The 14128-nt window shown below is 47.4% G+C and overlaps 1 protein-coding gene across 1 annotated transcript in view; it reads right to left on the bottom strand.

The window, feature by feature from the left end:
- The window catches only part of ZFC3H1 (zinc finger C3H1-type containing), a 715283-nt gene that overhangs the window by 95832 nt on the left and 605323 nt on the right, over window positions 1–14128 (bottom strand). The window lies entirely within an intron of this gene.

Genomic DNA, 14128 nt, shown 5'->3' on the forward strand with positions numbered 1-14128 from the left:
AATAAAAACAGTAAAAAAATTAAGAAAAAAAAAAGAACAAAAGAATCGGGTATGAAAGTGCTCCTACAAAAGTGACAATGCAGTGAAAAGTGAGTAAGTGAACTTCAAGTGTACCAGTGATATTTACATATTTGTACCAACCATAACATGTGGTTATCTGAGTTTATAGTGATTCCATAACATAACTCCCAGAAATCTGGAATGTCATTAATTCCCTACAATATCTTTTAGTCACAGTCCACATTAAATTCTGTGTCGACGTTTCAACCCTCTTAGTAGGTAAGTTAACAGCGGGTCACCATCAGGACTAATAGTAGTAATAGAAAGCACCTAGAAAACATATAGCAACATACGAATGACAGAATACACTAAAGGCACCCATGTGTGTTCAGGGATTACACAAAAACAAGGCTCCAATGGCAACGCACCCACAATGAAAGACACAGTGGAACCCAGATACCACGATGAATCTAAAACAAATTTACCAGTAATGCACTCGGCTGATTAATATTGCTTAGGCACCCTTGGAGATCTAGTTGGGTAATTGTCAAAACTATGGTCCATTATGTATCGTTAAATATTGCCATTCTTTAGGCCCTTATGCCCCTAATACATGGGGCAATGGGGATAGCGGTACGGGCTACCTGATTATCCCTTAATTCCTGATTGGTGGATTTTTAGCTAATCGCGTTTACAAGTTTTTTCGGAATCCTTTTTGTAATATAATATAATTCACTTGGCTTCGATGTTTATTTTTCTTCTTTAATTCGGCCACCAGATGGCGCTCGGGACTTCACAACGTGCAAGTTGCGTGCGCCTTTTTTATTCTGACGGCTGGACGCCTTGGCGTTAAGCTTTCCCGGCATCCAGGACATATGCAGTAATGCAGTATCAGAGCGGAAGGGCCGGAATCCACTTTGGCATTTCTTTTATGGCAAACAAGGTACGAGTGTTTGCAGATGTTGGGCTGCTTCTTTAAGTTATGGGGAGATTTTCTGTCGCTTTTTGATACATTGCCATGGGTTTTGTTTTCTTAATATTTGGGCAACATCAAGGTTGTTTGTTTAAACTCTAGATATTTGCCCTCTAGCATTGTGGAATGACTTATTTTCCCACTACATAAATCCTTTGGGGTGACGTGTAGGGACACACCTCGTACTGGCTTTTACTCTGCGGTAAGCGAGGGTGCCTATAATGGAACCAATTCTAACAAAACCTTACAAGTGTAGTTTGATGTCTAAACTGGGTTTTAAGTGGCTGTTCAGCATTACTTTGTTGTGCATTTTGCTTGACTTTTTTGTTTGGCATTTTGCCTGCAAATAGAGCGCTGGACTTAAGTCTGACCTCTTCTCTCTACTAGTGGTTCTACTAGGATTATCTGCACACGTGAAAGGGTTAGTCCGGTTGCAAGGGCGTGCGGATTCAGGCCGCCATCTTCTCGTGATTAAAAAGCGAAATTTTTTGGTAGTTCAAGGACTTTGGTAACACGACCATGGTGGATGAATCAGCCGAGTGCCTTATTGGTAAGTTTGTTTTTGATCCATCGTGGCATCTGGGCCCACTGTGTTTCTTTCCTTGGGGATGCATTGCCATTGGAGTCTTGTTTTTGTGTACTTCATGAACACACAAGGGTGCCTTTAATGTATTATTTAATTGGTATGCTATTTTATGTTTTCTAGGTGCTTCCTATTACTATTATTGCTGATGATGACCCGCTGTTAACTTATCTACTAATAGGGGTGAAACGTCAACATAATTGAATGTGGACTGTGACAAAATATTGTAGAGGATAAATGACATTCCAGATTTCTGGTATGAATCACTAAACTCTTACAGCCACATGTTATTGTTTGGGGCAGGTAGGCTGGGCGGGGTCTGCGGGGGGGGCGGAGTTGAGGAGGAGTAAAAAAAAAAATTGGAAGGATATGGGACTGCCCAATGTGAAAAGTCACAACTTTTGGAAAAAAGCCCCTCTCTGGGTCTCAACACTAGTTTGTGCAAGAAAAAAAGCAGTGTAGGACAGCTGCACCAGGAGCCCATGGAGCTCACTCATATGAAGAGCTGATGTGATCGCACTGAGAAAGACAGTTTTGAGTCAGAAGAGAATGTGCAGCTGTGTTGGGATCAAAGGGGAAGCGCATAAGGAACATCAGGGCTAAATTAGGATCCCACTGTTGAATGACAAATGGGTTGAGAAGGAACATGTCTTAAAAATAAAATAAACCACATCACAAGTGATTTAAAAAAAGACGATCGGTCCAGCAAATGCAAAAAGGTCGCAAGGGCCCACAAGTAACGTTTACGAGTGCTCACTGCAAGACCTTGCTGGGCGTAAGGGAAAATAAAAACCATCTGATAGTTTGGCTTGCAAAGGGACTGCCTTGCAGTCTCCACCCAGCCACACATTTGATTGCTCGGTGTAAATAGACTTAAGAGGATGGGCATCTGGCAGCAAGTACGACATTCACAACTTCTGGAAGCAGATCTAAAGCAGTCAACTACCACTACTCAATTATCATGCATGATGTTGTAGATTGTGCAGATTTGAGTGGAGAACTCTGCCATACTGCTGTGACAGAAGATACTCCTGAAGCAGTCACCTAATTGGAAGACAGATGTTCGGGGCCAAACGTTTTGAGTACCACACTCTTCTGGCCCAGTTGAGACACACTAAAGTGGCTTGGTCAATCCTGATCATCTTCAGAACTCAGGACTGAAAAGGCAGAGGCAGAAGGGCATACAGGACTCCTGTGCTCCACTCTAGCCTGAAAGAATCACCTTGAGGGTGTTCTTGGGATTTGTACTGTACACAACGTTTTTGACACTGCACGTTTGACCGTGGCAAAAAAATGTATCCACCATTCTCTCCCTTATCAGAAGATGCTCTGCCTCACTTTGCATTGCAAGTGCCACTTATAATAATCTGCTAGGCGTCATCACTGGCATTTAAAAAAATTCCAACAGATGGATCACAGTCAGCGAGATACCCTAATGCTTCAGTCAATTCCAGACGGACAGTCTCTTGACACAGGAGTAATGATGCCACCCCGGCCTGCTTTTTGCAATACCACGTTAGTGGTGTTTTCTGCTAGTCTCTACACTTGCCTCCCGTTATGGACAGAAGGAAGGCCTTCAACACCAGGTAGATGGCCTGTAGCCCTAACAATTATGTGGAACAGGGTTTCCACCAGAGACTAGAGCCATATGATCTCTCTCAGATGGCCTCCTCAACCCAGCAGTGATGCATCAGTCAACATGAGTTTGGGATGAGGAACGCAGAGGCGCTTGCTGCTGATGAAGTGGCAGCCGATCAGCCACCACTGCAGATCTCATGCAGTCTCTTCTGAATCCTGGAGGATGTCTGCCAGCTTCCATAAATGATGGGGCCATTGACACTTCAGATCGCACTGCAGGAACCGCATATGCCACCTAACTAAGTGGACAAGCAGGATGCACGAGTCCAGCAGTACAACAAGCCTGAGTTGCTCTTATCCAGATGCAGGCTGCAAGATAGGGATCATAGCTAAAATGTCCTGGAAGTGTTGCAAGAGAAGAAAGGCCCTGAACCGCGCAGGGTCCAGAACAACAACTATCAAAGGAAACCTCTGTGAAGGAGTCAGGTGTGATTTTGGCCTGTTGACTGAGAGCCCCAACATTGTCAGGTAGTTCACTGTCCTCTGGACATGGTCCACAACTGACTGTGGCAAGCCCGCCTTCAAAATCCAATCAGAGGTAGGGAAAACTGGTGTCCTCAGCCTCAAAAGAAGGGCAGCCACCACTGCCATCACTTTTGTAAACAACCAGGTGGCCCAGGTAAGGTGGGTATAGCAAACTGAAAATAGCGCCGGCTGCCTGCCCGACGCTTAAGATTCTACCATCCAGTCACCCGAATCTAGGAAAGACAGAATTTGGGCCAGCAATCAGAAAGCAAAAACCTAAGAAAAGGCCAAAGCCTCCATTCTATTTCTGCACAAGAAAATAGGAGTGACAACCCATTCTTATTTAGAAGGCTGGCCCCTTTCAAGGGCCAGTTTTGACAGCAGAGCTCACACCTTGTGAGGAAATGGAAAGTATAATATGGTGCGGATGTACATCAGTGTATTACACTTACCAACCCCTTTAGGACTCGTAGGTTTAGTCTGTCAAATCCTCAGCTCAACCCTGGGCAGCTGTGGCACTGAGCAGCAAGGCTTACACAGAGGAACCCGTGTAAAGCTTTTCAACAGCACCAAAACAACTGAAGAAATCAACTACACTTAAAAAATCTGACACTTATTTATAAAAATAGAATGTATTTTTATAAGAATTAAGACAAAAAAATCCACTGTAGGGTTCTGGAGATATTGATTTTGCAAGCAATTAAATATCAAAGCAATTTCTCTCAACCACAAGCCTTGAAAAAGTAAACTATTTTGACACTTCAAAACTTTTTCAAAGAAAACTTGGGCGTGTTAACACGGTCGGTTAGAAGTACTTGGGGCAAGCAACTCTTGCAGAGAGCTAGTCAGGGGGCCAGCAAAGTAATCAAGAAATGTTACTTCACAGAAAAAGCAGTGTTCCAGCAGTTCCAGGCACTTTATCCGTGCTGCAATGGATTCCTTAAGATTGGTCCTGATGCTAGGTCTGACTGATGGCTTCTGAAGATGCTCCAAGGATGCTGTGGATGAGACCCAAAGGTCCACGAAGCTGGTGAGGGGGCCCTGCTGCAGGGTCAACGTCCCATAAGGCCCTCCTCTGATCTAGCCGAAGTCCAGTTACCACTGGACTACTGGTCACCTGGGGTAGCAGCGTGAGGCCAATCCTTCCCGGGCGATAACTTTCCTTTTGAGGGTCCCACAACTTTCCTGGGCCCAGTGAACTCAGGTGCAACTCTGTGCTTCGGGTCTTGGTCTTAGTGCTGCAATGTCTCAGTGGCAGTGGGTTGAAAACTTCAGGCTACCAACATCCTCTAGCACGCTTCAGCTGTTGTGTCCCTGTGCTGTAAACAGGAGGCCAGTTGACTGGCCATTGAAGTATCTTGGCTTGACTGGACTCTGGAGATAGCTTCTCCCTGAGCAAGACGTCCCTATCTTCGCTAGGCACCAGGTGCAGTCTTCGACCGTGCACTTTCTTTTGGCTGGTCCCTCAGTGCAGGAGGGCGTCCTCCTTCCATGCTGGTCGAAATCTGAGGTCTGGGAGCCCCTCTAATGTTTGGAAGATGCCATCATGGCAGGATGTGGTTGGTAGTCAATGAGCTACCACATTCCCTCCCAACTGGTGACCAATTCCTTTGGAGTGTAGCATCTGGTTATCCCAGGATGCACATTCTGCCCACTCGTAAGATAGCAAGACCCCGCTCTCGGTGTTCAGATCTCACTAGCCCGCCCCCAGGGGTGGCTATCTCAAGGATACATGTGCATGGGAAAACCGGTTTGGCAACTGGTTTCCCATTTCTGCACCCATTGGCCTCCTCCTACAGGAGGGAGACATCAGCAATCCCTCTTTGTTCACCTTCCAAAGTCAATGGCACATCTCTCCAGGAGGGCAGAAAGTGGCCTTGTGGAACAGGCTCAATGTATGCCTGGGAAGACGCAGGAGTTTTAAAGGCAACAAAGTGGCACTTTGGTCGCACCGTTCATGAGTTAGCACAGCTGAGGGGGTCAGTGTGTAATCCTGTTCTCACCAACTGGGCGACCAAGTCTGTCCACAGTAAAAACGTTAGTTTTCTGTGTTTACTGACAAGACTTGTAAAGTACATGTCCTGTCTGTGTGATATGTTGAACTCTGCCATAGGACTCAGTAGGTCTGCCAAAGGGGTGACTTACACAGCGGTACAGGGAAAATGATGACTTTGCTATTGCTTTCAATGGGGAAGTTGGGCTAGCAGCGACTTCTCTAACTGTCAAAAGTGGCGGACTTGTTTCACTTGGGGACCTCCGAGGTGGCACAACCAGAACTGTAAGCCTTGGGATACCCCTCTAGCTTACATGCCTTGGGTACCACGGTAACATATATGAGGATCATATGGGTAAGTTGGTCATATGCAATTGAGTACAGCCAATTCGACATACACTTAAGGATGAGGGCACTGGCACGGAGGTCTGATTAGCAAGCCTCAGTGCACTCAGTCGAAAACCCAGCAGTATCTGTCAAAAAAATCTTGGGTGTGACCCAAAAAAGCATTTTCTTACACACCCCTTGTAATAGAATGGATAGATGCTCTTCTGAGAGCCACTCAGATGTGGGTGGAATTAGGGTTCATCTTGCTGGTGGACAACAAAACATTCAAGAGAAGGATACTGCATAGAAAACAGGGTTGCCAGGCAACGTCTGTGGCATTTAGCCACCTTCTTATTCACCGATGGGCAGCAGCAAGCTTTAGACCAAGTGCTCACACAGGTGTCGATCAGGGTTTTACTGACTACCAGAAAAGACTCAAAATAAGATGGCCCAGGCTGAGGAACTTATTTTAACCGCAACATAAGGAAATTGTACATCTAGGACCCCAGCAGCACATCTGAGAACTACAGAAAAGGACTTTCTTCTGCTGGCGGCCCAAAGGGGTGAATCAATCCAATATAAGGGGGAAGAATCACGACCACTGGCCTCTTGTAAACCCATACATTAACTGTCATCATAAGATTGGGGTAAATTATGCCTATCATCGCCAAGTGGTGGCAAACTCTGGTCAGAGTAAGAACCCAATAGCTGGTGGAGCAACTGAGGTCAGCTCCATAGTAGAGAGTGTTTTGATAATCTGATTGTATGAGTGCTGCTGTAATGGAGTCACAGCATAACGTTGATAGGGGTAAAGACAGATTTGGCTCAGGGTCACACACAGTCTACATGGGATCGACCTGAGAAGGGACCGACATACGTCTTGGAGCTGGAATGGAAATTCACACAAGAGTTGGACCCGCTGGCAGTAACAAACACAACTGGAGATATGTGTGGCTCATTGGGGCCCAAGGGCACGTGAGAGGGAACCAAAAGTGTCAAAAATAAGCAGCATCCCCTCTTTAAATGCCTCTACCTGCAGCAGTGTCAAAGATGGCACGGCAAACTTAGGGTGTGTCAGGATCAACTGTGGAACTGGCTCCTCAATCAGATCAGGAGTAATCTAGAGTGGCATCTTCACAACCTCATAATTTAACCTTGGGTAGAATTGGGCGAAGAAATGCCCCCCCCCCCCCCCCCCCACTACACCTTCTTGGGTTTCAGTTCAGATCTGGCCTTCGATATAGTAGATGACCTTGAATGCGATGAGGACCTGTGACAGGATTGGCCAGAGTGGGAGAGAAGCCTGAGTGGCTTCTATTGATGTTGGTCGACATACACTATTCACTACACAGTCCAGAACTGACTTTGGGTGCAGGGGGGCACACTTCTGACATGATGTTAAGTCAGGCCACTAACCTAAGCACTAGAGGCACACCTCGTGCAGATCCATCACGGACATCTGTTTACGACAGTCATGGCATGGTTTGAATCCTGCATGTTTTAAATGGGGTCATTGTTCTGTTGCACACTGTTGGGCGCTGATATGTGGCTCCTCTCAGTTATTGCTGGGGGAGAACAGAGTCAACGAAGAGAAAAACAGCACTTCCTGGGTGTGCGCAGAGGAACTGCTATGAAAATTTTTCAGATCCAGTATGACGTTTGGGGGATATTCAAACAGTGAGAAATTTGCAGACAGAAGAATCCATCAGAATCTCATTTTCTTTAGCAATAATAATTTTCAAACTAACTTTCAAACCTTTTCTGTTTTGCTCTTAAGACTAACATCTAATGAATAGGCCCAAGCCGTGCAAATCAATTACGAGTAAGCAAAAGCGACATGTTTTGTAATGTCCTTGTAGGAAAGTGCCATCTTTCGAACATAGTTACCCCCACTTTTTGCCTGTAGGTGTGTTTCGACTGTAGTTCACCCCAGTGACTGGGCACTCTCCTCTAAATGTGGTTGCTGGTAAACTTTTTACACCCACAATTAGCATACTGGTGCACCCAAGTAAGTCCCTATTATATGGTGCTTAGGTATCCAAGGTATTGGTACACCAGGTGTTTCCCATGGACTGCAGCATATATTGTGCCATCCATGGGAGCCCATGCAAACTGTGTCTGCAGGCCTGCTATTGGAGCCTGCTTACCCTTTTCACCACCAAACCTGGTGTAGGTAAGTGCCCTTGTTAGCATGGTTACCCCGCCCCCACACACCTTTTGCCTACTATTGATGCCAACTTTAATTGAGAGTGCGCAGGGATCCTGCTAACAAGGCCCAAGCACCAGTGTTCTTTCCCAAAATCTGTACCTTTGTTTCCACAACTGGCACACTCATGGCCCACAGCTAGGTCCCTTGTAAAAGGTACCCTTGGTACCAAGGGCCCTGTGGCCAGGGAAGGTTCCCAAGGGCTGCAGCATGAGTTATGCCACCCTGGGAGACTCCTCACCAAGCACATGCCCTTGCAGCTTGTGTAAACTGGTGGGGAGAAAAGGGCCAAGTCGACATGCCACCTCTCTCATGGTGTCAGGCCCACAAACCACTGCCTGTGGCATAGGTAAGTCACCCCTCTAGCAAGCCATACAGCCGTAAGGCAGGGTGCACTATACCTCAGGTGCGGGCGTAGCTTCATGAGCAATATGCCCCTACAGGGTCGAAGTCCATTCTTAGACATTGTAAGTGCAGTGAAGCCATATTTGGTCTGGGAATTTGTCAATATGAACTCCACAGCTCCATAATGGCTTCACTGAATACTGGGAAGTTTGGTATCTAACATCTGAGCGCAATAAACCCACACTGATGCCAGTGATTTATTGAAAAAATGCACCCCGAGGGCATCTTAGAGATGCCCCCTATATGTTAGCCAAACTGCTAGTGCAGGACTGACCAGTTTTTTTTTCCAGCCTGCCACTTCCAGACAAGTTTCTGACTACGTGGGGTGAGAGCCTTTGTGCTCTCTGTGGCCAGAAACAAAGTCTGTCCTGGGTGGAAGTGCTTTACACCTACCCCCTGCAGGAACTATAACACCTGGCAGTGAGCTTCAAAGGCTCAAGCCTCGGGCTACAATGCCCCAGAGCACTCCAGCTAGGACCACCCCTAAGGTGTCCAGAGTTGAGGTGAGCCCCTCCCTGCAGAATCCTCCATCTTAGTTTGAAGGACAGGGACCAGTGGGGTTAGGGTGGAGTTTACCCCCCTCACCCCTCCTCCCAAATGGAGGAGACACAGGAAGGGTGTAGCCACCCTCAGGGACAGTAGCCATTGGCTACTGCCCTCTGACCCCTTAAACACCCCTAAACCCAGGATTTAAGGGCTCCTCTGCACCCAACTAATAAGATTCCTGGCAACCTGAAAAGAAAGAGTCTGCTAAGCTGAAACCGCAGCAGAGAATAAGGAAGACACTAACTGATTTGACCCCAGCCCTACCGGACTGTCTCCAGCTTCAAAGAACCTGCAACAAGAAAGCAATGCATCCTGCAGGACCAGCAACCTCTGTCAAGCTCCAGAGGACTGCTCTGCATCACAAAGGACAAAGAACTCCAGAGGACAGCGGCCCTGTCCAAGAAGAAACTACACCAAAGGACTCCACAGCCTCCCCGGATCCGTGAGTCCTGACCACTCTACAACCGAAGTGTCCAGGTGGCCCAACTGGCTAAGGAAGGATCCCAAAGGGCGATTCCGAGCAATTGCCCACCCTGGGCTGACCGCTCCTGCTCCCCACGACCACGCCTGCATTGTGAATCCAGAGGACCTCCCATGACAGTGAAAGCTCTGGACAAAGATATCCAACGCCTGAAGGTATCTCAGGCCCTCCTACTTGTCCAGCCTGTGCTTTTTTTTTTTTTTTTTTTCAAACCGACCCTCTAGACCCAGGCTGCAGCATCTAGGTGACCCCGGGGGTTCCCTCATAGAAACACTGCAGCTCAATGCTCTGTTTGCACCCTGCAGCCCCTGTGCCGCTGAGGGTGTGTGTTTGGTGCCTATTTGTAGCCACCCCGGTGCTCCTCCCCCTCCCCCCCCCCCAAATGTCTGCCCTCCGAAGACGCGGGTACCTACCGGCCAGCAGATCTGAAAACAAGTGCTCCCAGTCTGTTATATTTGCCTCAACTTTGACCTCTGCACCCAGCCGGACCTGTGTTGCTGGTGATGGGTGTTTGGGGTTAACTTGAATCCCACCTGTGCACATCCTAACCCCCAGACACTGGGATTGTAAGTCAAGTACTTACCTGTAAATTGTACTAACTTTTCTTCCTACAAGAGCTGTTTCTGAAAATTGCACTATCAACTTTTAAAACAGATCACTGGCAATTATTTTTAAACTGTATAACCTACCGATTCCAAACAAAGTCATATTGATTCATATGTGAAATACGTATTACCTGCAACTTGAATCTTGTGGTTATAGAAATAAATTAAGAAAATATATTTTTGCTACATAAAAACCATTGGTCTGGAATTAAGTTATTGAGTGTGTGCTTCTTCTGTTGTCTGTGTGTGTATAACAAATGCGTTGCACTACCCTCTGATAAGCCTAACTGTTCGACCACACTACCACAAAAGAGTGTGTTGGACCTGGCCCTTTTACTGGGCCATTCCCCAAACTTTTTGCCTTTTTCCTCCTCATTTTTCGGACCCTTGTTGGCTGACGTTATGACTGAGCACTTTTTCACTGCTAATCCGTGTTAAAGTGCAGGTGCTCTACCTTGTAATCTTGGTATAATTGGCTGATACCTAATTTGCATATTGAATTTACCTGTAGGTCCTTTGTAAAGTGGTATCACCAGGGCCTGTAAATTAAATTCTACTAGTGGGCCTGCAGTGCAGCTTGCGCCACCCACTGAAGTAGCCTTTCAAACCTGTCTCAGGCCTGTGCAAAAGTTTATGCCACGGGGACCTGGCATCTAAATGTACTTGCCAGGCCCAGAACCCAACCCCCCTTTTACTACATGTAAGTCACCCCTAAGGTAGGCCCTAGTTAGCCCTATGGGCAGGGTGCCATGTATGTTGAGGGCAGGACATGTGCCTAGTAGCGTGGCCTGTCCTGGTAGTGACAAACAGCCTATTTGGTTTCTCACTGCTGTGAGTGCTGCCTTCTCATAGGATTGCATTGGAAATGCACTGCCTTAAGTGTAAGGGGTATTGTCTGATTTATGAGGGGTAGCATAGGCATGTTTGGTATAGTTGTAATGGTAGTGAGAAATGCTGCTTACTGGTGTAGGTGGATTTTTTATCATCATTACACTAATGCCACTTCTAGAAAGATGAGCATTTCTCATGCTTATGACTCAGTTGTTTTGCTGCTTGACTCCAATCCACGTCTGGGCAGAGTGACAGTTGGGCTTTGTGCATACTTTTCAGACAGCCTGCACACAGGGAGGGTGGAGGTGTCAGAGGTTGTAGGAAAATGGCTCCCTGTTGCAATTACCCCCTACTTTTTGCCTCATATTGATGCTGACTTGACTGAGAAGTATGCTGGGACCCTGCAAACCAGGCCCCAGCACCAGTTTTTTTTCACTACAAATGTATCATTGTTTCCACAATTGGCACACCCCAGGCACACAGATACATCCCTTGTAAAAGGTACCAGTGGTACCAAGGGCCCTGTGAACAGGACGGTCCCTATGGGATGCAGCATGTGTTGTGCCACCCTAAGGGACCCCTCACCTAACACAGGCACACTGCCATTGTAGATTCTGTGTGTTGGTGGGGAGAAAAAGGCAAAGTCGACATGGCATCCCCTCAGGATGCCATACCCTCAAAATACTGCCTGTGGCATAGGTAAGTCACCCCTCTAGCAGGCCTTACAGCCCTAAGGCAGGGTGCACTATACCACAGGTGAGGGCATAACTGCACGGGCAATATGCCTCTACAGTGTCTAAGTCTATTCTTAGACATTGTAAGTACAGTGTGGCCATATTAAGTATATGGTCTGGGAGTTTCTCAAAACGAACTCCACCGCTCCATAATGGCTACACTGAATTCTGGGAAGTTAGGTATCAAACTTCTCAGAATAATAAACCCACACTGATGCCAGTGTTAGATTTATTAAAAATGCGCACAGAGGGCATCTTAGAGATGCCCCCTGTATTTTCCCCAATCCTTCAGTGCAGGACTGACTGGTCTGTGCCAGCCTGCTGCTGAGACATGAGTTTCTGACCCCCTGGGGTGAGGGCCTTTGTGCCCTCTGAGGCCAGAAACAAAGCCTGCACTGGGTGGAGGTGCTTCACACCTCCCCCTTGAAGGAACTGTAACACCTAGCAGTGAGCCTCAAAGGCTGAGGCTTTGTGTTACAATGCCCCAGGGCACTCCAGCTAGTGGAGATGCCCGCCCCCTGGACACAGTCCCAACGTTTGGCGGCAAGTCCAGGGGAGATAATGAGGAAAACAAGGAGGAGTCACCCACCAGTCAGGACAGCCCCTAAGGTGTCCTGAGCGGAGGTGACCCCTGCCTTTAGAAATCTTCCATCTTGAGATTGAGGGATTCCCCCAATAGGATTTGGGATGTGCTTCCTCCCCTCAAGGAGGAGACACAAAGAGGGTGTAGCCACCCTCCAGGACAGTAGCCATTGGCTACTGCCCTCCTGACCTAAACACACCCCTAAATTTAGTATTTAGGGGCACCCCAGAACCCAGTAAAGCAGATTCCTGCAACCTGAAGAAACAAGAAGGACTGCTGACCTACAAGCCCTGCAGAGAAGACGGACGACAACAACTGCTCTGGACCCAGCCCTACCAGCTGACTCAAACCTGCAACCAGTGATGCATCCAACAGGGACCAGAGACCTCTGAAGCCTCAGAGGACTGCCCTGGACCAAAGGACTAGGAAACTCCTGTGAGCAGCAGCTCTGCTCAATTTCAACAACAACTTTGCAACTTTAAAGAACTTCACTTATCCCGCCGGAAGTGTGATACTTCACACTCTGCACCCGACACCCCCGGCTCGAGATCCAGAGAACTAACACCACAGGGAGGACTACCCGGCGACTGCGACCCCGTAAGTAGCCCGAGACGACCCCCCTGGACCCCCACAGCAACACCTGCAGAGAGAATCCAGAGGCTCCCCCTGCCCGCGACTGCCTGTAACAAGGGACCCGACGCCTGGACCAAGCACTGCACCTGCAGCCCCCAGGACCTGAAGGAACCGAACCTCAGTGCAGGAGTGACCCCCCAGGCGACCCTCTGCCTAGCCCAGGTGGTGGCTAGCCTGAGAAGCCCCCATGTGCCCTGCCTGCTCCGCTAGAGTGACCCCCGGGTCCCTCCATTGAAACCTATACAAAACACGACGCCTGCTTTGCATACTGCACCCGGCCGCCCCTGTGCGTGCCTACTTGTGTCCCCCAAGTGCTCTACAAAAACCCCCTGGTCTGCCCCCGAGGACGCAGGTACTTACCTGCTGGCAGACTGGAACCGGAGCACCCCTGTCCTCCATAGGTGCCTATGTGTTTTGGTCACCTATTTGACCTTTGCACCTGACCGGCCCTGAGCTTCTGGTGTGGTAACTTTGGGATTGCCTTGAACCCCCAACGGTGGGCTGCCTATGCCCCAGAACTGAGACTTGTAAGTGTTTTACTTACCTCTGAATCTAACCTTTACTTACCTCCCCCAGGAACTGTTGATTTTTGCACTGTGTCCACTTTGAAAATGGCTTATTGCCATTTTTACAAAGACTGTATGTGATATTGCTTTTATTCAAAGTTCCTAAAGTATGTAAGTGAAATACCTTGTATTTAAAGTGTTTAATGCAAATCTTGAACCTGTGGTTGTTAAAATAAACTAAGAAAATATATATTTCAATATAAAAACTATTGGCCTGGAGTAAGTCTGAGTGTGTGTTCCTCATTATTTGCCTGTGTGTGTACAACAAGTGCGTAACACTAACCTCTGATAAGCCTACTGCTCGCCCACACTACCACAAAATAGAGCATCGGAATTATCTAATTTTGCCACTATCTTACCTCTAAGGGGAACTATGGGACTATGTGAACACTATTTCTTACTTTAAAATAGTATATACAGAGCCAACTTCCTACACCGCCGCAAAATGGTCAGCGGATATGCTATTCACTTCAAATTAAAACCTGACACACCATTTTCAACTAAACTATATAATTTAAGAAAAATGCAAAACGAAGTCAACAAAGAGGCACACAGCACC

Source organism: Pleurodeles waltl, chromosome 4_1, assembly GCF_031143425.1.
Source record: "Pleurodeles waltl isolate 20211129_DDA chromosome 4_1, aPleWal1.hap1.20221129, whole genome shotgun sequence".
In the NCBI taxonomy this organism is placed as follows: domain Eukaryota; kingdom Metazoa; phylum Chordata; class Amphibia; order Caudata; family Salamandridae; genus Pleurodeles; species Pleurodeles waltl.